At 35.1% G+C, this 27,547-nt stretch overlaps 1 protein-coding gene across 4 annotated transcripts in view; it reads left to right on the top strand.

Annotated features, from left to right (window-relative positions):
• Positions 1-27,547, top strand: part of LOC124635912 (brain tumor protein) — a 448,880-nt gene that overhangs the window by 362,745 nt on the left and 58,588 nt on the right. For all 4 annotated transcript variants that reach the window (XM_047171870.1, XM_047171868.1, XM_047171869.1 and 1 more), the window contains one exon: positions 6,060-6,132. The gene's annotated coding sequence lies outside the window, so the exon portion shown is untranslated. The remainder of the gene's footprint in view (positions 1-6,059; positions 6,133-27,547) is intronic.

Raw genomic sequence — 27,547 nt, 5'->3', positions numbered from 1 at the left:
ACATGAGTCTCTAGTCTCCTGTTATGTCTTTAGGTCTTCGAAAACGTCTCGTCTAAGCTTTTGTTTGTCTCCCATAACAAATCGTCGATTCAGAAATCGTCCCACTTCATAATTCCTTTTTCGAGCGAAAACTTAGTTGGAACTTCAACGGGAGATTTAATGGATGTCGGGAAGTTGGCAGCTTTTATCATTAATTTGGCTTTTGTAATACGATTACATGATACGACCAGATCCGTTTGTGTACTTTCTGTTTTACTTTTCATTATAATAATATTAGGTATCTTTTCATTGTTCCAAAATTGATCTGATTTTCTAACTCTTATTGGAATTAATTTTGAAGTTTTGTTCAGAATTATGTTGTTTTTGTTTATTGAAATTTGGAAAATTCAATGTTTTTGGGAGCTTGTTTGGGAGAGGTTGGTATATTAAATACTTGTGCGTTACGTAGATCGTTACTTAGGCTGAGGCAGTTAAATTCGTTTACGGTCATACTAAGGTAGTAACTGTCTTGCGCATCCCTTCTGTCTACATTAAACTGAACGATCATTGTAAATAAGTATTGCAGAATGAGCAATTTAAAGTAATTTATTAGAGATAGAAACAAGAAAAGAATCTGTTGAGTCGTAGACATCACATGATTTTGGTGACCAAAAGTAATTCTTTGATGTTGTAGTGGAATTTTAGGGTACACATGAATATTATAATATTACCAGTTTCCGCATATTTTGGAGAGCTAAACCTCGTGAAATTTCAATATAATGCAGCAATAAAGTAATTATCACAATACACACGGCAGCAGTTTTCAAAATGAATTGGTAAAGGTAGGCACCTTTTGTCGCGGGTTAATTTAAAATTTATTTCGATTCGTCCGCCATTTTATGGGCACCGGGTAATTTCGTCAATGCTTTGCGTTTACGTTATTCGCTTACAGTATAAATTTTAGTCAATTTCGTTCGGTTTTTGCAACGATGTATTTAGTACATTTTGAGCCTAGGTGTCTTGCTCTATAAGTCTAGAAAATTTATTAAAAACTCTATTTCCTGCGGTGTTATCCATGTCCTTAAGCAGTTACATCCCAGACTAGGATTAACAATACCCGGTTTTAGTGTACATTTTATCACCATCACCATTCCTTCAAATCTCCCAAACCATGGTTACCATGACAACCAAAATTAATGGTACCGTCAACATCAGATTCGTTAGCAGCAACAAGTTTAACCGAGTTTAGTTTATTACGTTGACACTACGTGTTATGAACTGTCCCTTCTATTGTTTACTCTATTTATCTGTTGCCCTTAGGAGTGCTGGCTCGAGATAAAGCGGAGTTGCGATGAAGCCATTTATTTTACTACATAATACGAAGCAACACCATTTTTGTGGGGGAAGATGACAGCTGATCGTCCTGATAAGGGCTAAGTTGATTAAAAGTGTGAGAAAAGACTTAATGCCGTATATGAAGTCCTCTATGTACAATATAAATATCTACGTTATATGATGTAAACAAAAATAAGGTGTAGGTAGGGCAGTTCCTTAATTATACTCAAGTATGTTTACAGGTTTAATTTAACATTTCTCACAGGAAAAATCTTACTATGCAATCAACAACATTATTTACCTTAACTTAAAAAAAAAAAAACAAAAAAAATGACCGTCGACGTTCCAATATATTAATTTAAAATATTAACAAGGCCCCATAGCCTTCGGAAATGAAATTATTCGTAATATCACTTGCCCATATTCCAATTCTGGTTTCCTTAATTAGGGTCGAAGCATTTAGCATACGGGCCCGGTAATGAAAAGGGGCCGGCATTGGCGAGTAAATAAAGTCGGACCCTTGTCAACGCCTACGACAACCTAAAGTCGCGGACACACTGAACTTATTACTAATGAACTATATTATGTACTAGCCGTTTTCCCGCGGTATCACCCGCGTTCCTTGGACACTACTACCCGTACCGGGATAAAATATAGCCTATGTTACTCGCACACAATGTAGCTTTCTAATGATGAAAGAATTTTTAAAATATGTCCAGTAGTTTATTCATTACAAACAAACAAAGTTTTCCTCTTTATAATATTATAGTATAGACTAAAATTGTTTGTGAAATACTGCTAGTTTGTTCTCAGTTTGCAGCGTGCCTTAGAATATTGTTTCAAGACAAAGACTTGGGACTTAGGTCTTGCGTGGTTGTTGGGTCACCTAACTTGTTAAGGCACACACGTGTTTGTGTCTCTCTTAGTTAAGACCGTAATTTACTGCTTCTTAAATTATAAGGTACGCTGAAACGAGAAATAACAAAAGACAGTTGAAATGAGCAATTGACTGTCACCGAATTGTTGAAAATCCTAGACAGATTTGTAGTGGTACAACTGTAGTTCAATTCATGTCATATATTCGAAACCAAGGACCCAAATAGGGTTATTTGGGTCCTTGGCTTATTTCACTGTAACCCAATACGATACAACCGATCAAGTTTTTGAGCAATCAGATGATGCATCCGTCGTAACCGAGATAAAGTACGAGTGAAAGGTTTACTTACTGCAATTGAAGGTAAACTTGTCAGTTACTACGTACGCCCGTGATCAACGGTTCTTGAATATCCTTTAAGTAAAGAAACTTGCCAACTTCCGCATAATGAGAATTTATTTATCTTTATACCTCTACATGAGTGTAAATAAGAATGTGTGTTATCTGCAAGTTTTTATATGAAACTCATTGTTAGCTTATTTCTCTATAATATGATTATTTTCTTTTAGGAGATGATGCCTAGGTCAGATAGGCAGTCGCTCCTTGTAAAACACTGGTACTCAGCTGCATACGGTTTGACTGGAAGCCGATACCTACATAGTTGGGAAAAGGCGAGGCACATGAGAAGGTACCTACAAATAGTTGTTGCTGGAGTAGTTCAAACCATCCAGTTGATATTTTATTGCTTTTTATTGTTGTTACTACTTACATTATAAGCTCTTTTATTGTTCGTTACAAGCTTGAAATGATTTCGAAACTTTCGGATTATTGTGGTCAGTTTAATGTGCCAAAAATTACTGACGAATAAGCAAGCTAATGTGAACATGGCTTTAATCGGTAGTACTTGAGTTGATAGAGTGTGAAATTACAAAGCTTGAGTTGGGACCCTGATGACGACATAGGCGATCCCATGTTGACATGTATCCATTTAGACATAACATTATTATTTTACGTCTACACTAATAATGTACTTAAAGAGGAAAGATTTGATAATTTGTTTGTTTGAATCTAATATACTTAGGCTCCGGAACTGATGAACCGATTTTAATATTTCATTGTTAGGAAGCTTCATTACCTATCTGCGCTGAACATAAACTATTTTTGATCCGGGTAAGAGAAGTAGTTTCCCCTGGAAGCGGGTGGAACCGCGTGGAACAGCTAGGTTTTATGTGTAACCATAGTACGAATTGGTTATTAGGTGTAGCTATGTTAGTTCAGTGATTCCTGGTAATGAAATTATAGCAATGCCTGGGTAAATTCAGTGTAAATATTACATAGCAGTGGTATGTTATAATTATTGTTTTAGTCCTAATGAGGATTACTACGAAACGTCAAGTTCCAATTAATCATTTGTAAGCACGTGTTGTCTGTTAAAATAGGTTTTATTATCTTCTACCAATTTATTTGACTAAACAAACACATACGTAAATCTCTATGTGGCTTTTTTCTACTTACTGACATTATCTTTAGTCTCAAAGCTATTGCAAAACATGAGTAACCTTACATAAGATTGCGTAGTAATTCCATTCACAATAGATTAGAAATCGCCTAATGTAATTGTTAAATTCGCCTCCGCATGGTCTTTATTGAGCTCCTTTCGAGATTCAACGCCATCTAGCGAGGATTTTGTAGAACACATGTAGTTCTTGCGTTAACAATTAGATGGCGCTGTTACAAATTGGGACCCTCTGGGATGTTTATTTGCTGAAACATAATAAAATATATACTTTTAGAAATGAAAGATCTTATAAATTCCTAGTTAGTTAATGACATGAGTAACATACATAGTACATATTTATCCTTAATGCCTAATTAAATATTAATACTAATATTAAAAAATCACCAACCTCAATCCATTTTTATCAAGTTTCAATACAAAAATTCTTAGCATTATACAACGAAGTAATGACAAAATGATTTTGGCCGCCAATTTAACGAAAGCGTGTCGGCAAGTTCTTGGTAACCTTGGACTGTTGACAGTGATCTTGAAAAATTTGCTGATACCAGTTTCAATTTCGTGATTTCAAATGAATGTTTCATTGAAAATTGGTATTGGAATTTAGCAATTTTTATACGTAATTTACGTTCGCGTTTCAAGAGATTGGTATTGGTATCTTTTTCTATAGTTGTATTGTAGGTAAGTAATCTAGTGAGCCGTTGATTGCATGAGAAAAAATCTTTACGATGCAGTAAGTCTGTAACCTGCATAACTACTTAATTAGTTAGGCAATTTAGTAATTTGTAATATGACCTGGAAAGCGACTTCTGAATCTGGTTGCAGTGATTCATATTTTTGTTTTTTTTTTTTTCTTCTAATATTTTAAACGCAAAATTATATAATATAGATGTTCTTACTTAAAAATGTGTGCTCCTCTTTCAAACAAAAAATAATATGGATTTTGATGAAACTGGCAGTCATACACCTAATTTGACTAGGTGGATTTGGATTTTCGGCAGAGTTACCTTGTATAATAAAAAAATAACATACTAGCTACTTTTAATTAATGTCCGGCAATTAGTTGCCTCGGTTGAAACCACGGGTAGAAGCTTGTTAATACACACTTGCCTCAAAGATATTTTCTTGAAACAACCACAAAGGTACACTAAGATAAACAGTAAGATAGAAAGCCACGAATTCATAAAAACCGAACCCCAAAAATCCTAGAAACCGTCTGGAGGTCTCCAAATCACGTCCGTTGCTACCTGGGCCCGATTATTATATATTTTTTGTCTATCCAAGGTCGGGTATTCAAGCAACGGTTAAAACGTGATCCACTAGCACACTGGTAGGATAACGAACTTTTTCGGCTTTTATTATGTAGTATTATGTATTATGACTGTTCTGTTATGGTCTTTTTGCCCTTTATTGGGCAGTTAGTTAAAGGTTTTTGGGGATATCCAAATTATATGGTTAAAATGTGACATAATTTGTGAAATAATTGCAGTACAATTCCAGTTACAGACGATTTCAATAACCTTTGTAAGGTATCTGTTGATTTGGTTGCTAGGGATACAATTTTGAATTCAGTTCTGGTAAGCAAACCAAAGATAGATAGGCAATTGAAATCGGCCACTGGACTACAAAGGCACAATATGCGAAGGTGTTTAGAAAAAAGGCTACCAAAAAAAGTTAGCATGATATCATAAAATACTGGCCGCTTATATAGCCACTTGGAAATACCAATAAAGCGACTACCATATTAATAAAAAATATATTGATATAATTATTATATCCAGCCATATTACGACCTTTTTAGATTAAATTGCTTTTTAGCTACCTTCACGGTCAACCAACTATGAATCATAGAAACGTCTAAAAACATAATCTTATTTTCTGAGATCATTAATTATAAGGGTTCTTATCAAATTATATCTATTTCTAAAAAACAAGTACTTATCAAATTTACTATCGGTAATCATCATCATCCTCCTGCCCTTATCCCAATTTTATTTGGAGACGGCGCAGCATGTTTTCTTCTTCCAAACTCTTCTGTCAGCCGTCATCTTACAAGTAACATTCTTTCGACTTTCACACAATCCATCTATCGTTTCTTTGATAGTTCTATTGACTATATCCTACTAATATTATAAACGCGAAAGTTTGTATGTATGGATGTATGGATGTTTGTTACTCTTTCACGCAAAAACTACTGAATGGATTTTAATGAAACTTTACAATAATATAGCTTATACATCAGAATAACACATAGGCTACAATTTGTAAACATATTGTTCGAAATACTAAACCTGCGCAGACGAAGTCGCGGGCACCAGCTAGTAATATTAATATTTTATCTTTGTATTGTTTCAGAACTGAAGTTACGTGAAAGACGGCGCGCTGGCCGCCAAACATGTATTAGATATCGCTCCAACGATATCGAAACGTAAGTAATATTATTTTACTTATTTTATTTTTTTTCATTTGTTATAAAACGTGGTCTTAAAAAGCACCGACTTTAGTGCTAGGTTTAACCCATAAACTTTATTCAAGATGATGGTTTAATCTTAACACTAAAGCCCGCATTTTTTTAAGACTTAAACAATTTTTTAAATGTCATTCGTAGACCAAAAACAAATAACTGATTAATAAGCTTACTACGTTGATAACATTGAAAATGTAAACGAAACATGCTGTCCATACAATGTATCACAATTTGTATCTCTTGATAACTCACAAAAATGAAAAGAACATTCGCTGAAGTCGAGTCCTTTTCGAAACTCGCTACTAAATTGAATTCAGTTATTTTACTTTACTATAAAAGTTCACGTTTAACAAGAAGCTCTGGCTGTTCAAAGAAGCTTTACAAATGTGAACATCATCCGTAAGAAGATAAAGTCTTAAGTCGGATCTCGAAAGTCGGACCCACGGACTTCGTATAAAATGTATGATAGTCTAACACTGCATATTGTCGGTAATACTGCAATGAAAGTGTTCCCGACCTACGACAACTTAACATAGTTTCCACGAGACAGTTTACTTTAGCTAAAAACTGAATCTCTGACTTCCCAGACTAGAATTACATAACAATGAAAGTTGTATTCAAGTAGCTATTCTCGTATATCTTGCTTCGAAAAACCAGGCTTATAAGTTCATAACGTACCTACGAGTACTTAATTAGATTTCATACACAGCAAGAATTTTCATTCGGGATTCGCGTTGTTTAGGATAATTCAAACAGAAATAATAATTATTCAAACAAAATCCACCGGTTTGATGTTTGCTTAGGCCTTGATTGTACTAACTAATGAATGAGCAACTCGCTCTTCGAATTTCGACTGTATTTACATGGTTTTAGAACACGTTTTATGTTGCGCTCGCTAATTGAGACAGTTGTAACTTTATAATTTTCGATTTCTGTCGAAAAGTAAATATAGTACTTGCGACAGAGTTATGTTTTCAATCGAATCTCTTATTGTTGCTTACTTTTAATTAGACGTAATGGTAACATTCCCTCAAATAAATTACTTTACGATGTAAATGTAATGTCTATTCGTAGAATCGTAGGAGAATTTCTTAAGGAAAATACGAGTAAATGTCGTTTTGATAACTCAATCTGGAAATCTACTTTATTAAGTTGGAAAACCTACTCAGCGTAATAAGTCCTCATAATATTAACTTAGTTCTAAGCAATTATTTTTATAGACTTAATATAAATAAATCTTTGAATTTTGTATTAAATACATACATAATTATACTGATATCAGGTACTAAGAATGAATTATGAAAATCTCCATTCTAAATGCCATGCTTTCTGTATTTTTTTTTCTACAAAAAAATTGTAATGTTATCTAGGTGTAATAACTTTCAACAAAACTTGGGCGCTTCATCGCACCTCTGAACTCCCAGGGTTCTAGAATAGCGATAAAACATAACATGCCCATATAATGAGCGCAGACAAGCGAACTTATTAAATTGTAATCCCCCGAGCTGTCTACGACGCATTAAAGGACAATGGGCACTTTGTATGGGATTTGGTACCCGCTCCAACAGTAACGTATGATATATCATTAGAAAGGTATTTACGTGAACAATAATAAAAACTATGGGGCTTGCCTCAATTAGCTGTCTGATCCGAGTAACGATAAAAATTAAATCGACATAGAAACAAGTATGTCATCCATATACGCAAATTCATTAAGAGGCATATGTCGTCAGTATAATAATTTTAAACTCAGTTAATAGACATCTTAAATTGTTTGAGATACACTCTATTATAATCTAAAGGTTGTAATAGTCTATGGAGTCATACTACGGAAACACAATCGTCATCTGATTTGACAAAAGTTCAAAACATTTCTGAAAACACAACTAATCATTTTAGTTACATACTATCTTTAAACATACTGGCTTCCATGTACCTACACATTATATGAAATAAAAAAAACCTGTTATTAAAACACGATAATCATTAAACATTAACCGTCTTACCACAAAAACTTTTAAACGTCAGTTTATGCCTTGTCTAAAAAAATGTCAAATTATGACGTTGACATATGGTTCATTTTGCAGCCAAAATTTTATTAGACAAGTGTAAAACAGGGTTTAAAGTTTTTGTAGTAAGGCCCTTATTGATTGTAAATACTGAAAGACTTTCATCAAATACATAAGCTATATTCTGCGTGAACTGCAAAGGTTTGCGCACAGACTTTTTTTAAAGCAGTGGGCAGCCAAACATTCTAAGACGGCCAAATTCTTGTTTTTTTGTTACTTTACCAGTTTTTATTCAATACAGTTGGATTTAAGAACTACATCTACGTTGATGATTTATGAACATTATACATTCTATTAGTCGATGTCACGCGAAATGGACAAGGAATTGGGACTAGTCGTCATAGTAAACATTTTTTGGCTTGCCAAGACCTACGCAATGGTACTAGAATCAACACTGTTGGACAGGGTACCAAAACGCCCATCGTCCTTTGCAAACTGGCTAACTTACGCTAAGATTTATACCAAATTCAGTTCGCTCAAATATGAATATTTGATTTACGATAAGAGCCTGTGTTCACGACGCGGGCGAATCGCGAACGTACACGTTATGGCGAAAGCGATTTTATTTTTCATTTCACGTTGGTTCCTATAAAAATGTGCTTAAATTACAAAATGAAATCTGCGTTTAGGTAAATTATCTAGTTTTTTTTTTTTACGATTACAAGAGCTTTAAATGTATGAGCATAGCAGTTAGCTTGTTTGAGACATTTTGCATTCAGACCAAGTAGTATTTTTTTATTAAATTGGTTTGAACTAGATATTTAAAATTTATTTAAAAGTAATTGATCCCTTATTCTGTCAAATGATGTTTCCCCTGTACAAGATTTTGTCTTATACAAGAAAGTGCAAGTGATGAAACATAAATCGCACCGTCTGAATCCACACTAACTCAAAGTTTCTCGTATCATAAAACACCGTCTGCGCCTTTACAGCCAAATCTAAATCTCAAGAAACCAATTGTCATCAACCTACTCTAACTAAACGATTAAATATGCACCTAATATAACACTTTTTGAGGAAGAAGCTTCTGGCTAAGTAACAGTGGCCCGGGCATGAGTAAGGTTAAGCAGCGCTTTTTGCGGTCGATAAATAGATGGGGGACTATCTAAGTCTGTCTTAAAAAGTATAGTTATCGGCATGGATATTGAGCCCTGACCTTCACCTGCGCAGAAGCGATTTATTGGTTTATTGCCTTATGTGTACAGTGAGCAAAGCGATCCCCACCCTTCCGCCGAGAGCTCAATATCCGTGCCGATAACTATAGCAAGCTGATGTAGAAATTTAACACAAAGTAATTTTAGTTTTTAAATTGTGGTATCTAATATGCATTATATAAACAAGTTGTTACAACAGATTTGTCGCATTAAATAACGCAGATTTCACGAAGAGATATCCTCCTTTGGAAGTCACTTACAAGATAGTAAACGATAAGGTGACATAGATTTTAATGTTTTTGGTTATTTTGCTCAACAAAACCTCAGTTCCCACAAATTCAGGAGTGAAAGCTTGAATCATCAGCTACCTAGCCTTTTCCCAACTATGTTGGGTTTACCTACCAATGAAACCGAATGCAGCTGAGTACTGGTGTTTTACAAGAAGCGACTGCCTATCTGACCTCCTCAACCCAGTTACCCGGGCAGCCCAATAGCCTTCTTACCAGTCTTATCTAGACTGGTAAGACTGGTTGTCAGACTGGCTTCTGACTACCCGTAACGACTGCCGAATATGTTCAAATGACAGCCGGGGCCTACAGTTTATCATGCGCACCGAAACACAGTCGATGGTGTCCATGATATACTTAGAAAGTACATACAAACTTAGTGAAGTTGCATTAGTGGCCATACCGGGAATCGAACTCACACATTCATACTTGAGAGTTTAGTTCTTTACCCACTAGTCCACCACGACTTTTTGTGAAAGCTTGTACGAGACGAATATTTCAATGTCAGCTATTATGGAGCATAAAACAGCCTAACATTTAATTGACAGTTTCTAAATATGACGTCACCAGTTACGTAAGGAGGCATAAGCGTTGGCGTGGACTTGCCCCTGCGCCTGCGCAATACTGATCTAGGAAATCAACTGAAATGTAGCCTTTGATAGTCTGGTTTGATTTATAGTATTGTTGAATAACAGGAAAGTGTAGTATTTGCGTGCGATTTAATGTAGGTAAACAGTTGTAAAATTCAATTTCTGTCAACATTTACAATGATTATGAATAAATAGGACTTCCATAAACAAAAAGCTTTCCGCCAAGCCTTAAACTTAAAAATAAACAGGATATTTTTTACCGAGAAATCAAACTTGAAGTAAACCACCAGCAGATACATTATTGCTTTCGAAATTCCTGACTTCTCATCCTGTTTACTGATAAAAAAATATTCCAAAATAATTTGTCTGATTTGCCATATAACATGTATACCCAAATGCTTGAATATATTACCAATTATTGGAGCTCCTATGTACCTATAATGTGATTAACATCCTATTTTGTACCCGTATTCTTTCATATTTATCATAAAACAAACGTTTTGAATTGATTCATGAGAGCTTAAAATGTTATTAGTGTTAAATCTATCTGCGTTTGAACTAGATAAAAAAACCTCAGTTACCTTCTTAAAGTCTTAATATAATTGGTTGCTATCATCTTCACATCTTGCCAGTCATACCTGATCTCCTTTCCCCTTGCTTACGTAATCATCACTCGTTGATCACAAAGGCACAATGACAATATAGCATGATTTATTAGACTAACCTGTAGAGTAAGCTGTCTTATAACTCCTGATGGAGATTGGAGTATTAATGGTATGTATAGCGCTTTAGGGTGATGCATAAAAACTTATTTTACACAGGTCAATGCATAAGCAAGCTACCTTGACTGGTTCTCGTCACTAATGCAAAAAAAATGTTTTTAGTTTTTTAAATGAGATATCCTCACCTTTTTATGAGCATATAAAGCTTAAGATAGATAGATAGTTTTTATTAGGTACCAATTTTACATTTTTGTTACATTATCTACGTCACCTACTTTAATTATTTTTATGATAAAAAAAATGGTGTACCTAATAAAGTATATCTATCTACTGGTGCTTTTTCTCATACATTTAGTAAGTATATTTCCATTGTAAAGAGCTTTATTATACCTATGAGTATCTGTCAAACTGACAGCCACTAACAAAAATTCCCAACACCACAAAAGCGCTCTACCACCCAATTCATACTCGGCAATTGCTCAAACGCCTTTCACCTGTCCCCCGGTCAGATCAGAACCGTAGATCACTTGCCCATCATAACTGGAGCTAACTTCAGACTATTTGCTAAGACCTGCTTTGTTCTAAACAACGTAAGCTATGTAATAATTCTGTTTAAAATAGTCTGTGGGCTACAAACTTTTAGTCGACCGATAGTTTGTTTGGAGATACTTGCGTGATGATGGTGTATGTAGGTATATGGTGATATGAATGAATGATGGATGAATGGTACCAGCTTAATACCTGATCATTGTAGTTCGCACATTACGATGATCAGGTATTTAGCTGGTATCAGACCGACTGAAGACATTATTTGGAATTAAAAGAAAAGGAAAGAGGTCAGATTGGCAGTCGCTCCTTGTAAAACACTGGTATTCAGCTGCAACTGGTTAGTTAGACTGAAAGCCGACCCCAACATAGTGGGCATGAGGCTCGGGAGATGATGAATCAAGAGAATATAAAAATGCCTATCGTCGGCTCAACTGTCGGCCGACTATTTAGTCTGCAGTTTGAAGGTATTCAACATTATCTACTGTTACGACATTTTGTTGTTGAAATACTTATATAATAAGTGTATGTAAGTTCAAGTTGAGGTTTCTATGCAGTGTTGAAGTAACAGCTGTTTTGTAGCTTTTTTTATAAACAGTTAAACGTGTGTTGTAGACTCAAGGCTCCTTTTGTGCGTGATACAAGTAATTATTGTTGCGATGTCGAAATGTATGAAAGTTATATTCATTGTGTTACTGAATTAGATCTAGACACTTGTAAGTATACGAGTCGCTCTATTTAGGATAAATAAAGAAAAAGACTAATATTAGAGGATCAAAATGTTATTATAATTTTACTTACCCATTATTTCTATGGTACTACTTATGCATAGCGAGTAGCGACGTATCAAGGCAAAAATGGTTTGAAAACCAAAAGTTATCATGCCAGCTATACCTTTAAAATCGTGCCAGTATTCTGCAAAGTAAACAAGACCTGTCTAGACCAAATACAAATCGGAAGTTTCCAATTTAAAATCGAACCTAAAAACAACATCCTTTCTACCCGACTTCACATGTCAAAAATGTAATATTTACTCTCGATCCACACAGGCGAAGAGTTATTCAAATACGTTGAAAGCGAAGCTAGCTACCCTCCGGGCTGCATGGCATAGCCGATTTTGTGGCGTGATGCATTCAATGTGACATTTTTTCATTTCCATACACTTTTCGGGGCTTAAAAATTCGATAAAGTCTCTTGGCTTTTCATCTGAAAGGATACTTCAAACTATGAAGTTTAAATAGGTACAAATACTTCTTAAATATTTCAAAAATATAAATGGTATTTTTTCTAATACTTAGGTCAATGCACCTACTTCACTTTCAAATCTAAATGATAAGGATTTTTCTAATACCTATTTAGTTTTCCAAAATATTACGACAGCAAATTACCTACCTTAATCTTTTTCTCGTCTAGTCAAGGCCATCTATAAATTCTCCAGGACATTTAAGCTGACATCTTGGCACGCAACTGACTGCCAAATTTCCACCTTACACACTCATCAATTAATGCTTGAACTCAATTCTATCTTGCCACTGGCATTCGCATTCCCGTCACTTTATTCTGTATGAAAAATGCTTACCTTCGCAGTGCTAGAATAGCATGAGAAATCGGACGTCACCAAAATATTGTAAAGCTGAACGGGTTTCATTGAACATGCTAATCTCAAAAACTATTGAACCGATTTGCAGAATTCTTTCAGTGTTATATAGCCTAACATCTAGGAACATTATAGGCTAGAATTACAGGAATTTTATCCGATTGCGCGAAGTAATTCCCAAGGGTGGAAGCTATTGACTGAATTCTGGAAATATAATTCGTTCTTCGAAGCTTTTCACGAAAGCTACGAGAGAAGTTATTCTCAATAGTTACGAGTATACAGCCCGGTTTAATTACGTGACCAGCAGTCGAATCAAATAATAATTTGTGCGGTACAGATAACTTTGACAGCTAACATTGTTTATTTTCGCTGTAGGCGCGAAAGCGGTTGCCTTAACGGGAAGAACAAAGTTTCCGTAATACGAAGTTAATGGTTTGTTGTATGCAATAAAAGTTTAAAGTGGATATTTAATGAACTAGTCTATATTCTAGTCTTATTTTACAATTTCTCTATACTTTAGAAAAAGTTTTATGTGAAAGGCACATTTTAATATCAGCCTTGTTATTGGCAAAATCTTCTTTTGATTTCTTAACGCAAATATATTTCCACGTTAAGTACTAATTACTTTAGACTTTTCCCTTCTCTAAGTTCAATCAACACATTATCTACAAGTCTTTTAAGGCATAAATATGTCGACACTCGTATTCCTAACATAAATCTATGTACAAATAATTAGTGTTATTACATTAAGCGCCGACGCACACGCACTCAAGTCATTATTAAAATAGACAGCTTCGACCTTTTGAGTAAAACATCGCCTTTCTAGATTTAATTGTCAAGAATTAGGTAAGCTGAAATAATTTAGGCATCATAAGGCTGTGTTCAAACCAAACTGACTTTGCAACCGACTAGTCAGCCAACTATTGGCCCGGTGCGGTGATTGGCAAAAATATATTTTTGAAGAGAATCGTGTATTCAATCAAAGTTCTTAGACTTTCTGATACCGGGCAAATACCGGATCGTTGTTAAGTACTTATGTGTTTACTACCAATCATTTCCATACTGATTTATGAGCCTGAACAAATTGTCAACTGACTAAAAGTTTGCAGTGAGCTTAAACTGATAAACAGTCGTAATTTTCTTTTGTGGTAAAATAGTAGAATCGTCTAGACGTTTAACAAATAAAAGTGAATGTTACTCGTTAATCGATTTCGAGATACATTTTATTTGAGAGGTAGATTCTTTTCGGTAGACAATAGTGTTCATGTTTCAGATATCGTGCCCCCAAAGCGTTTTAAGGCCCTCGAAAGAGCGCGCAACCCGAGGCGTCTTTTGTCTTCGCGTAATGTGAGGATCCCTGAACAATTCTGAAAATTCTTATTGCGAATAAGTCTAACTGAATTTGTGTTAAACCGTTTTTGTCTCAACAATTTTGGTGTATGTACTTCTTTTATTGTATGTCAATTTTGATATTAATAAACGCTGCGATTTGTAGAAATACTTCAAGAATTAAGTTATCAAATCTGTAGTTATACATGTTAAAAGTATCAAATGCGTTCCAGATTGACAGCTAGATTTTTTTTGAACACAGATTAGAAGATTACATACTTACTGTCAGAACTCATTATTAATATCAGAACTCTTAAATAATTTTATTTTAAAAAATCTAGGTTCCACCCCATATACAGGTTGATACCGCGAAATCTGAATTGAATTTAATGGTAGGAACGGATTTAATGTTAAATTCTCTTTTCTGACTCGGATGCGGTCGAAACGGTCGCGTCATAGAAACCGCATTGCAATGCTTTGGTCACTGCCAATGACGTTTGGTTAAAATGAAATGCTTTTAGTGCAATCCGATTTTAAAATAAGAAATGTTTTTTTTTTTTGTTTTAACTTGTTTGTAAGATAAATCTTTGAATTGAAAGCATGACAAATAATTAAGTAATCAAAGTTAAATAATTTTATTTCATTTAGGCCTTTAGAAGCACCTATGAATCATCATCCTCCGAGCCTTTTCCCAACAATGTTGGCTTCCAGTGTAACCGGATTCAGCTGAGTACCAGTGCTTCACAAGGAGCGACTGCCTATCTGACTGCCTATCTATCTATGAATATAAAAAAAAAAATAGTTTGATTATAGTTGCCCCTTCTATGGATAAGAAGGGGCAAGAAACTCAATGGTTAGGTACTCTTTTTTAAAATATTAGGTATTACAGTTATATGATATTTTTTTTTTAAATAACGATATAACTCACTCAACGTTTTACCTTCCGTAAAGTATTTTTATTATGTACTCTTTAAGAATTAAAATGTTGTTTAGTGGCTTGGTACGAGACGAGTCTTTTCCTACAGTTGGCTTTTCTTAATTTAGTTATAACTCAATTTTCTTTTGTAACGTCGAAGCCGCTGCTTGCTGTGTAAGCAAATAAATTACAAAAGCTCGCTTGCATAAACGCAAAAAAATATTTTAAAAAAATCGCTGTTGCGTAAGATAATCTCAAAATATGTTTTTAAAAGACCGCCATTTCTCTAAATAACGTATTAAAGTGCCCAAAAAAGTAGTAGGCACTTGAAAATCCCACAAAAACTATTTTTTATAACGTGTGTTGTTTTGATAAAAAATAGCACTCCTAATACACAGTAGCTATCCACTTGATTCAAGTACTTTCTGTCCACGTTTCGTTTTACGAGTGCTTATATTTTTTACGCACTTATCTTTGATACTAAACAGATATTTTAACGTCGCTTTTTCTCAAGTGTTTGTATTGTAAAGAGGTAGAAATCGGTGTAGGTATCTGAGATTTTTTTATTCTCTTTATGATGCACTATTATAGATGGTGTATTTTATTTGAAAATGCTCTATGTCACGTTTACACAAGCTCGCATGTCGATATGGTTGTTTAGTGTATGAATCAATATTTTGACAAAAAAAAAACGAATTTAAATCACCAAAGTTAATTTACCAAGGGATATCACACCATTTGACCAATTCAACATTAACGTTTTCGAAAACAACTTCCAGCTCATCTAATTAGGTTGACAACACACTCACCGTCGGTATCTGAATAATTCAACTCAATTCCGTTGTGACGCAACGCTGTCAAACTCCTAACACAATAGTTCAGAATTTGTCACACGTGCAATGCAAATTAACAGCCCAGAGTTTAAACTGCTAATGTAATTAATTATCATCCATAATTAAGATTCGCCTAGTGTGTGCGTACATTTACATAAAATCTCCCGGTCGGTGTTGACTGAGTTTTGACGAATTAGCGACGCTCAGTCAGTTTTCGTCACAATGAGGGAATTAACGAAGACAATCTTTTGAAGCTTGAGGGAAATTTGAAATGCTGTAGATACAGCATATTATGTATATGTAGGTGTATTTTTTAATGAATGTTCTTCATTCTATTTTTTAATATCACACTCGTAAACGTGCTCAATATTTGTATAGTTACGGAACCATTTTAGTGAGGCTAGATAGATATACTTTATTAGTTACACCACTTTTTATATTTTTTATCTTAGAACTAAATTAAAGAGGTGACACAATGGGCGGTCTTATCGCTAAGAGCGATCTCTTCCAGACAACCTTAGGATGGATTAACGAGAAGGAAAATAATATACAGTCAGGCAAGGTCATGAAAAAAAGTTAGTACATAAAGCAGAAATTAAACACAATTTTTAAATTGCAGGCTCTAACTAAGATTAGCAGGCATATTTAAAATATTTTTTGTTAACTCGTTACGTGTTTAATTAAACTTAACAAGCCTTAGGGAAATTACGGTCATACATTTTTTAGCTTGTAACATGAATTTAGTTCATTATAACCTTCGAACTAAATAATAGAATAGAACATATTTTTTAATTATTATAGAAAGAGTATTTGTGTGGTGTCGTGGTGGCCCGAAGGCTCAGTGACCTTCTAAGGCACGAGTTCGCGGGTTCGAAACCAAGCAGAATCGGTGTTACTATTTTAGTCACAAACGTATAAGGGTGCCTTGCCACTAACAGTGAAACAACACATTTAAGGACAACCTAAAATAATAAATAGAGCTTAGAACTTCAACAAAAAATTAGTCTAGGTATACTTACTGATATATTTGTTTTCATATCAACAATAACACACGAAAGTGTACCATAATGTACAGTGGGAAGAAAACCATACACTTCATATGGTCGTAGACCTAACTGTCTTGTGGTCTTGGAAGCAACCTTCATAAACAACCTTAATTTAATAAAACAAATATCACAAAAATCACAATCACTTATCTTACAAGAGTACAAACACAAACAAAAACAAATCAGTATGTTTACATTGCAACAAGGACAAAATGGATCCCTCAGCGTCTAAGAGATTTCTTCCAATTACCACTGCGGGCGGAGTTGGAATGACAAGCGTAGTACCAAGTTGACGACTCGCAAGTTAGGTAAAGGGTGCCTTTGTTCTGAGTCTAATGGTCACACAGTCTTTGTAATTGAACTTAAAACTCAGTCAGAAAAAGCTTTGATTATAAATCCAGGTTTTGACTGCTACAAATCTATGTAATCTTTTCTTTTAAATAAGACTGGGTGAGTCTGAAACTCCCAAATTTATGAGACTAACAAGGATCAAGGATCTTATAAAGGTCGGCGGAAGATGCTGGATGCAGGTCGCCTCCAACAGGTATCTGTGGAGATCTAAGGGGGAGGCCTATGTTCAGCAGTGGACGTTCTTTGGCTGAGATGATTATGACGATGAAGAAGTTCCAATATTTTAATCATATAACTAAAGCAGATTTTTCTTAAATTCAGTCAATCAATATAAATTAATCGTGGTTGCCAAATGATTTTTATTTGCGTTGGTAGATGATTTTATTCCAAAATCTTCTACTGATTTAATATTTAATAATGTGCAGTAATACTACGCATGTATAATACAGCTTGATACGTTATAACAATGATCTTATCTATGTAGAACCCACTATGTGGACACGTGGTGATACATAGACTAATCTTATGGTGTTGCAGATCTAAATGCGTTGACAGAATGAAAGCTATTTGCATTGCCAATCAGTTACGCAATTAAACTAGGCTGTGTGACTAGAAATCTGCTTTGGCAACTGTATGTATTGGACCTCCTGAGGTCAAATTAATTGTTGCAATAAGTTAACTTGCCAACTGTGTTATTTTAAGTCATAACTTCTTCCGTATAACCATCGAAGATGTAAAAGGACTAAAAGAATGACAAAAAAAAAATGCAATTTCTGAATTTAGACTCACTCATTAGACAAGTTACATCAATATAACACTTTATGAATTAAAATCACTAACGGCCAGTTTCTTCATCAAAAGTTAAAGTTAAAGTAATGTCTAAAGTAAAAGTAACGGTCAAATACGTTTTTTCAAGGCTAAAGTGACAGTAACACTAATAGAAAAATTGAATTTGACCGTTACTTTTACTTTAGACATTACTTTGACTTTTACTTTGGCTTTAACTTTTGATGAAGAAACTGACTGTAACATATCTCGATAAAACATCTACCACAGAAAATTTCAAAAAAAAAAAACTAACATTGCTATTTAAGTAACACAAAGCTTAAAACCCGACATTTTTATCTGATGCGTCTATCCGACCCCTTGCTACAGAAATAAAGGTCCCTAAGGAAGGTTTATTGTACCAAGCCTTTGTTTTGGAGGGTTACCGTTGGCCTAACTGTTTGAATTTCGGCCCGAATTTGTATTGAACTAAAATAACATGGCTTGTATTATGTTATGATTAAGGGGTTTGGGGGTACGCTGCTGCCTGTCTTTGAGTTCTGACAGGGTAGTCTGAAAGTCAAAACGATTTTGGCTTAGTGTATAATTTTTTGGTACCTGTTTTAAAATTGAAGTCAATCGGTCATCTTTATAGCAGTCTAATTTTGGGTCGGCAGCATGTTCTATTCCGCCATACATTCCTAACTTAAATCATCTCACAAGTAAATCCAAACCATTTATAGTTTTAAGAAATAGTTTATAATAGTTTTTATGTTTTTAAATGGTGACTGGTATCAATTGTTAGCAAAATTTAGTACTTATCTGCTTGTCATTTTACTAATTTGTTATTGTTTTTGTTACAGGTAAGTTACCCACATATTAATCAACCGTCAGGATTGGCAAAATGTGGTAAGAGATAATGATGATATGGTGAGCATTCCTAGGCCTGCGTTCAGCCATAGACGGCAATAGACTGAGATGATGAAGCATAAATTCGGTGAACTTCAGGATGGGCCATATACAGATTTAAAAAAAATACAATGTAAACACGCCAAATTAAAGAACAGATGTATGTTTAAGTTAATTACAGGCGATCGACCGACAAAAGTACCGTCTGTGTCTGACCTTAAAACAATGAAAATATCACACTAAGACCGGGTATTATCATTAATTTAATTTTAATACCTTCGTACCACACATTTAAATTATTAAATTATATTTACCTCCGTCGTGCCCTCTTCACGTTGTTTGCGGTTCCAAATAAATTCAGATTTAACCATTTAATTATTATTTTATAAGTCCTGGATTGTTTGGCTGTGGGTTATTTTAGGACTTACATAAAATAAGTTTGTAATAAAATAATTATGTCGGTCACTCTTATTTTATTGTAGGATTTGTAGACATTTATTTTTGTGAACATATCCTACTGTCAAATATTTGCAATCATCCAATCCACTGTGTATTATTTATTAGGTACCTAATTGTCGAATAAACCATATCATTTCATACCAAGTCGGCTAGTTGTCTCCTTATGAATGCCAGCGTATAGGTAGATCAATAAATAAAATTCCCGGCTCTTTATCACTGAAAATTTCCTCGAACATTTTTGTCCTTATCGTTCACTAACCTTATGAAATAGCCAATAGAGTAGCTTAGAAAGTACGAAGAACTACTTAAGGCTATCCTACCGAATCTGTTAGCCTTAACAATAATTCATAACATTTCTAAGAAATATACTTATTGGAGTCCAAAAATTTCGCCCACAACTCCGACACGCGTTTCTATGCGCCTCACGTAGCTTTCTTACAACTAAAACTTATGTTTATGACCCAAAAGTTTTGTTAGAATGTTCTCGAACTTTCAGATGATACGTTTCGTAATTGCTCCAGCGTGTGATAAAGTAGATGCTATTTTTGGAAATAGGTACTTACTTTGATTTCTAATTAAAGGTTTACATAAGAGTTTTATGAGCCTTTTTGGAAAACATCATCATCTTCCGAGCCTTTTCCCAACTATGTTGGGGTCGGCTTCCAGGCTAACCGGATGCTGCTGAGTCCTAGTGCTTTACAAGGAGTGACAGCCTAACTGACCTCCTCAACCTAGTTACCTGGGCAACCCAACACCTCTTGGTTAGACTGGTTACCTTTTTGGAAAACTTATACCACATTATTTTAAAACGTGGTCTTAAAAAGTACCGGTCATGTGCTAGGTTCGTCAACTTGGTTCGGGTTGTGTTTTAAGCCAAGTACTAAAGCTGGTTTTATTTTAAAACCACGTTCTATAATGAGGTGGATATTGATTGATTTATGACATGTGATAATCACAATCCAATTTTTTCGCCTGTTGAAGAATCCACTAAATATAACCAGAACTGTGATAGAATTCTTATTGCAGCATAAAAATCTTGCGACACATATTTATGCTGTTTATAAATAAGACTGTAAATACATTCATATTCATACATAATGCATATGTTTGTATGTAATGTATACCAGTTTCCAGATCATTTACATCATGGTCTCATCCTTTTTTAATTTTTAAATGGCACATAACCTGCCTCAACAATTTGACTTTTGAATCGGTATCATAAATAAGCAAGATGTTAACATCGATCGATGCAGTAATTTGAAGGATTAACTTGAACATGAATTTTGACTAATCTTTACTAATACAAGAAAGAGAAAACATTGTTTGTTCTTAAAGGAAACTAAAACTTCAAAACTACTGAACCGATTGAGAAATTATGGCACTGTCGAAAGCTACACTCTTCCCGCTTAACATAGGCTATATTTCATGCCGTAGTGCCCAGGAGACGCGGGTGAAATCGCGGGCGATAAATAAGATTTGCCATTTCAGTGTGCTTTGAACCATTATGTAGTACACAGGTCTGAAGGCCATATACAGGATGTATGTACTGAAGTGTGTGTCACATTAAATCAAGTTGGAGACAGCCGGTGGGTCGGCAAAGGGTTGTTTGCGGTCACCAACCCCTTAGCCTCTTGCAATGTACGACCACCTAGCATTTCCACATAGAATTTTATTATAGTAACGACCTTAAAACATAAATAATTGAAGAACATTTTATCCATAAAGGTCTGTAATCATCATCAGGTTTAATTGCGGATCATGTATGTGACTGGGGTCAATCTGTCAGATATTTTTACATACAAATTTTATCAGCAATTGGTAAGGTCCGATTATATTCAATTACATATAGTACAGTCAACTTCAGGTCAGTGGTAACAGTTTTATAGGAAAATCGTACTTATTACTATTGAGTTAAGGTGCATGACAGTTACCACTGATGTGCGGTCTACCGTACAACTCTGGTGGGCTAAACTCCTCAGTACATTTCTGCATATTCCTAAAAGGTTGGTACAGTCAAAAGACAAAAGAACAGATACCAAATTATAAACATGGCTGTGATATAATGTCATAATATTTTGTCCCGAATGCTTGTAAAGCTCATGTTTTATTTAATTAAACATTAGAGAAAGAACAGCTATTTCATAACGACTTTATTCAGTGAAACCCATTTAGGACCCAAAAATTTTCGTAACAAACAGTTTGTCATCCCTCTCCATCATCCCCATTTTGCTCAAATGCCGATGGCATGACAAAAGCCTAATTATCTCAGCTTAAATAATTGGCTGTCAGTTGATAATAAACAATTTAAAATTCGCCAACGCATCTGAACGTTTCTGCTTTGAACATAACAATGAAAGTGCAGTAAAACAAGTCGTTTTAAATGAGGGATTATTTAGAAAACATGTGGTCCTTTGTGGGCTTGTCAGAACAGATGTTTCGACTGAACTAATTCTATTGTATTCTGTTTCAAATTGTGTCTATTTTTACAGCTAAATTGATTCCTAGTATTTCCACACAGTGCCTCCCTATCGCTAGAGTTCGTGGTAAATAAAACCATGGTGCAGACTGACATGAAATAAAACCAAAAACACCCCGACTGCATGTTGAAACTTTTCGCTACCCTTTGATAGTCAAATCTCGTTATTCGCACAGGTCCAGACTTGCATCGAAATAGCCATTAAATCAAGGACAGAGCCAATTTAACTTGCTATATCGTCCCTGTGGTACGACGCAAAGCCTGCCGCGGACAGCGGCCCCAGCGGGGGGTGGGGCGGTACCTCGGGGCGAGGGGGGCTAGGGGCGCGGAAGTGACGAAACTCCCGCCGCGTTGCCATGGCAACCGCCGTGTTTACCCCGCCATATCGATCGTTGCGTTTCCCTGTTTACATACCGGCGATGCAACGGGGATTCCGATTCGATTTCTGGTTAAATAACGCAAATATACTGATAGAACTTTCTGGGCTTTGTACTGTTTAAGGATTCTGTCTTGGAATGAGGAATAAGCTAGTATTGTTTACTTTGAAGGCTGTGCGGCTATAGATACGAAAACAAATAATGATGCCGGGTTTTAATAAAGCATTGTCTACGATTGATAAATTTTGTGGGGCCATGATGCTTTTAAGTAACAAAATGACGAAAGAGCCTAAATTTTTAAGAAAAAAAAAAAAACTAATTAGACTGGGTTCTGAAGCTGTATTTCTTTGTCTGTCCTTTGTCTGTTGTGCTTAAATCCACAGTCGGTTCTAAAAAGTTCACGAGTACTTACACATGCCGATTCAAACGCACATCAGAATCAGTTATTAAATATCAAAAAGCCTACAAAATAAAAGTCAATTTTCATATTATCTTTTATTGAAATAAATAATATAGTTCTAGATTAGGTATAGTTAAGAAGGTTTCTAAACACGTAGGCAATAATTATTCCTGTGTTAACAATTTATATTCAATGCGGGTTTGCGTGAACATCACTTTTAATTTAAGTAATTGTTTTGTCAATCAAGTGTAATTTATGCGATTTCTTTGTTACCATTTTGGTTTTCCTTTGTTAGGGAACACGCAAATACCCAGTTTCCTATATAAGAAGGTATATATGTACCTATATAGACATAATTACAACGGTTTTGCGGTGTTTTCAGACCACTACAAAGGTAGTTGGAAAAGGTTCGAGTAGTGTAATTTGGGAGCTTGAATGGTGTTCAGGTAATGTTATGGGTAGCCAAATGTAGCCAATTTACTGATGAAAAAACTTGGTTCAATTTTAGTGATCGAATTTTCAAAAATACTGGGTAGGTATGTACGTTTTTGTCTTGAAAGTGTTCTAAAGATTTTGAGGCTGTGTGTGGCTTAAATGTTGCTGTTGATCTTTGACGGTAAAAATATTGTCAAATTATTATTGTAAATAATCTGTATTAATCTTCTACTAAACAAAGGAGCGGAAACCGGCTGTGTATGTAATTATAATCAACATCTCTAACAATGAACTCAAGTTCAAACTACGAATGATTCATAAACTTATACACTTCAATCAATCGTGATCGATATAACAATTATAAAATCGCATACAAACATTGATTGTCTGTCCATCGAAACTCGTATTTAAATTCAATTGCGTACAGCGTACATCCAACTCGGATAATTGTGAACGAATAAATTACGTTTTGACGTCCACATAACTCGATTCGTATTTACTTATTCGATTGATTTAATGTTCGATGTATCGAATCGAAGCGTGTTTACATGCAGCGAATTATGTATAGAAAATTTCGTTTGTCAGTTTGTGACCATGCTATTTTGGTATCTATGTTGTCTAGTCAATGTTAAATTCCTCATTGCATCTTGTTATGTAATGTAAAACTATATGAATTTAGTTTGCATATTATGATATATTTCATGTACCTATTTCATATTTTATTAGATAAATACGCAATTGCTAAAATTACTGTTATATAAACTTAGGACTTTCGAAATTTACTTACCTACCATTCTTAGAACAGAGCAGACTGTAGAGGTACCTCAATCTAAAAAAAATACAGCCAGCAAAAGCAAAACAATAATAAACCCACAATTCTAAATAGAGTAGTCAGCCTCGACACCTGCAAGCGACACCGCGTGATGCAATATATCGAGTTACTGATACCAACACGAGTGCGGTGTAACTCTAGCACAAACGGAAGGACTAGACTGAGTATCGTTTTAGCAATCTCGTCAATACACTGTCCACCTTATTATAAAACGTGGTTTTAAAAAAAGTACTCGCTTTTGTACCAGACTTAAACTACTGTCCCGAACAAAGTTAGTGTACTAAACCTAAAGCGGGTACTTCTTAAAACAGCCTTTTATAATAAAGTGTTGTATGTTGCTTGAAAGACGCCTCTTCCTCGTGAAATAAAACATGTGCCTAGATATTAGGCGGGAAGATTTCGAATAGCCGCCCCTCTGCGAACTTTTAGTCGGCCGATAGTTTGTTATAATGTAGTATGTAGGCCGACAGTTGGCCCGTAAGTTGGTATTTTTTTTATGTAGGTAAATCGTGAACCCAATCAAAATTCTCAGTCGGTTTGATACCGGTTAATTACTTGATCACTGTAATGTGCGTACTACCATTCATCTTCGTACTGATGTATGAGCCCGAACAAACTATCAGCCGACTAAAGGTTTGCAATGTCAACTCTAAATAACAGCTGATAATCTCAATCCCTTATCAGTTAATCATCATCTAAATCACCACGTCGTTCAAGAAACGCCATTAATACAAAAGCTAAAAGGTTCGTATTACCGGCATTAAGAGACTTGCATCAGTCAGGATGTCTTAAAGATTGATCTAAAAGCCACTCAGTACAGTCGACCACACAAGTAGGTCATTCGTACGGAGATGCAATAAAAGAAATGGGTGCAGATGCACTTTTGTATTCTAGTTTATTGTTGTAAGTTGGATATATGTTGATTTATGTGAGTTAAGTTTATTTAAGCTTATATTTTAGCATATATTTTATTATCTCACTGCTTCTTAGGTACAGGCTTTTCCCTACATTGATGAATGAGCAATGATGGATTTGATTTAAGTTCAGATTTCATCGCATTTTTTCTTCCAACATTAGCCAAATATTCATAAAATTGCAAATACTTAGATCCTCATTAATTGTATAAAAAATAACAAAAGAAATTAATACACAGAATTCGATTGTTCAAAAACACTTAGACGCCTTAGGAACATTCCTAGAAGTTTCCACCAACCAGCTAAGTCCCATGAACACGTTAAAATGCCCGTTAAATGTTATGCTGAAAAGATTAACTGTACACAGTAACTCATTGCCCAATACCAACAACTAATTTTCTTGACAATCTCCACTTAACCTTAGATTAGTGCAAGGATTACTTATAAGTAGTTTAGCGAAGTCGGATTAGGAGCTAACTGTAGGATTACCAGCATTAACATACAATTTTCCTGTAATTCGTCAAAAGCATGAAGAACTGGAATGCTTTAAGACAACACTTTTGTATCATTTGCCTAGCCTTTTCCCAACTATGGTGGGGTCGGATTCTAGTCTAAACAGATGCAGCTGAGTACCAGTGCTTTACAAGAAGTGAATGTCTTTCTGACCTTCTCAACCCAGTTACCCGCGTAACCCAATACCCCTTTGTTAGACAGGTTGTCAGGCTTACTGGCTTCTGACTACCCGTAGCGACTGCCAAAGGTAACATTTTTGCAAACAAAAATTATTATAGAGAGCCGACTGGCTTGATGTTCAGTATTCAATATTTTTCCTCCGCTAGATAAAAGTAAACAACAGCCATAATCTAATCATCACAACTCCCATCTCCTCAAACTAGATTTCCTAGCGAATTCACAAAAACACAATTCTTATCCTTAGGAAATTTTTCACCGAGCAAATATTCGGTGGCTACAAATTTCCGCCGCTGACTGTACCAAGCGCGTCGTCTCAGACTCTATTTCCTTGTAACATTGGAAAATCTTCGAATTTCCTCCTCAATGATACCTAGGTAGGTTAGACCGAAATCTAGGAATGGTTAGTCGAGTCTAGGAACGTTCTGAGACGTAGACAAACTGCTTCTTTGTGGGTGCTCTGTAATGTTCCCTTCCATTCAGTGTTTGGTATTGGTTTCGCATGACTTTTGGTTACTGAACGCTGGAAGCTTTTGGCAGTTTCACTAAATGTACAAGTAGATAAAGGGCCAAAGACGGCTCACTTATTTCAATTTGTGATAAATACTATCCAAAATTTTCTGCATAAAATACTTGTGTTTGTATTATATATTACAAAACCCGAGATTATTTCTCATACGATGTTATTTTGACTCCAAGAATTTGCACCAAGAATCGGTTAATTCAGTAATTAAGTATTAAAGATTAAGGAAAAATTTTGTCAGTTGACGGCCTGGAAATTTATCCTTAGGCTGGATTGAATCCAAACAAGAAGACTTTATCCGCCAATTTTTGATTTCGATTTCTTTTTGAACTTTAATAATAAAACCTTCAACCAATACCCGAAATCATAATTAGAATACCACAAAAAGTTTAACCCATATCTTTATCAAATTATACCTTACCTATCAATCAGTATTATAACTGATGCACCGCAGATTTATGAAACCAGAAACTACATGCAAATGTCAAGCCTTATCCTTTTTGAGGCAAAAAACTTAAGTTGCCTCCTCGAACTTGACACCGCGAACCTTCGCAGGGTTGGCATACGATTGGAATTCGACTGGCTAATCCTCAAACAAAGGATCTTGTCCGAAAACACTAAAAATGCAACCCTTTTTTGCTGAACCAATAAATAATCTGGTTTTGTTTTAACCTTCTTTTCTCGCGTGATCGGCCCATATCCTTTATTAATAATGTATTAAATCTAGACGTTTTATCTACCCCAATTAAGTTTTTTTGGCAACCCTGAGAACGGGCGCTTAGTCATTGGAAGAACATTTTGTACATATTTTATATATCGCGTATGAATCATATGACTTTAAAAAAAAAGACTGTTGGAGTCATCTGGTCAGGTCATTTACCCGAGCGTTGACCTTCCAGTGGGGGGTTCGATATCACCCTTGAAAGTAGGAGCGGCCTGGGAGGTTCTTTCTACAATTTAGTGCTTATGTCGGAGTTAGGCACTTAATCTTTCTTAACGAAGTTATAGTGGCTTGCACTTGACTGGAGTCTAGTGCCAAGATATGTCAGCTGCTGCGGACTTAGTAATGGTTTTGTCTTCACGAGCTGTGATCTCTTGGAATTGTTTAACTAATCAGAATCGTGCAATTTGGCCCTGATCTGATACTTATGGACTC

The sequence above is a fragment of the Helicoverpa zea genome, chromosome 13 (genome assembly GCF_022581195.2).
Source record: "Helicoverpa zea isolate HzStark_Cry1AcR chromosome 13, ilHelZeax1.1, whole genome shotgun sequence".
Taxonomy (NCBI): domain Eukaryota; kingdom Metazoa; phylum Arthropoda; class Insecta; order Lepidoptera; family Noctuidae; genus Helicoverpa; species Helicoverpa zea.
This window is presented reverse-complemented; position numbering and strand designations above follow the sequence as displayed.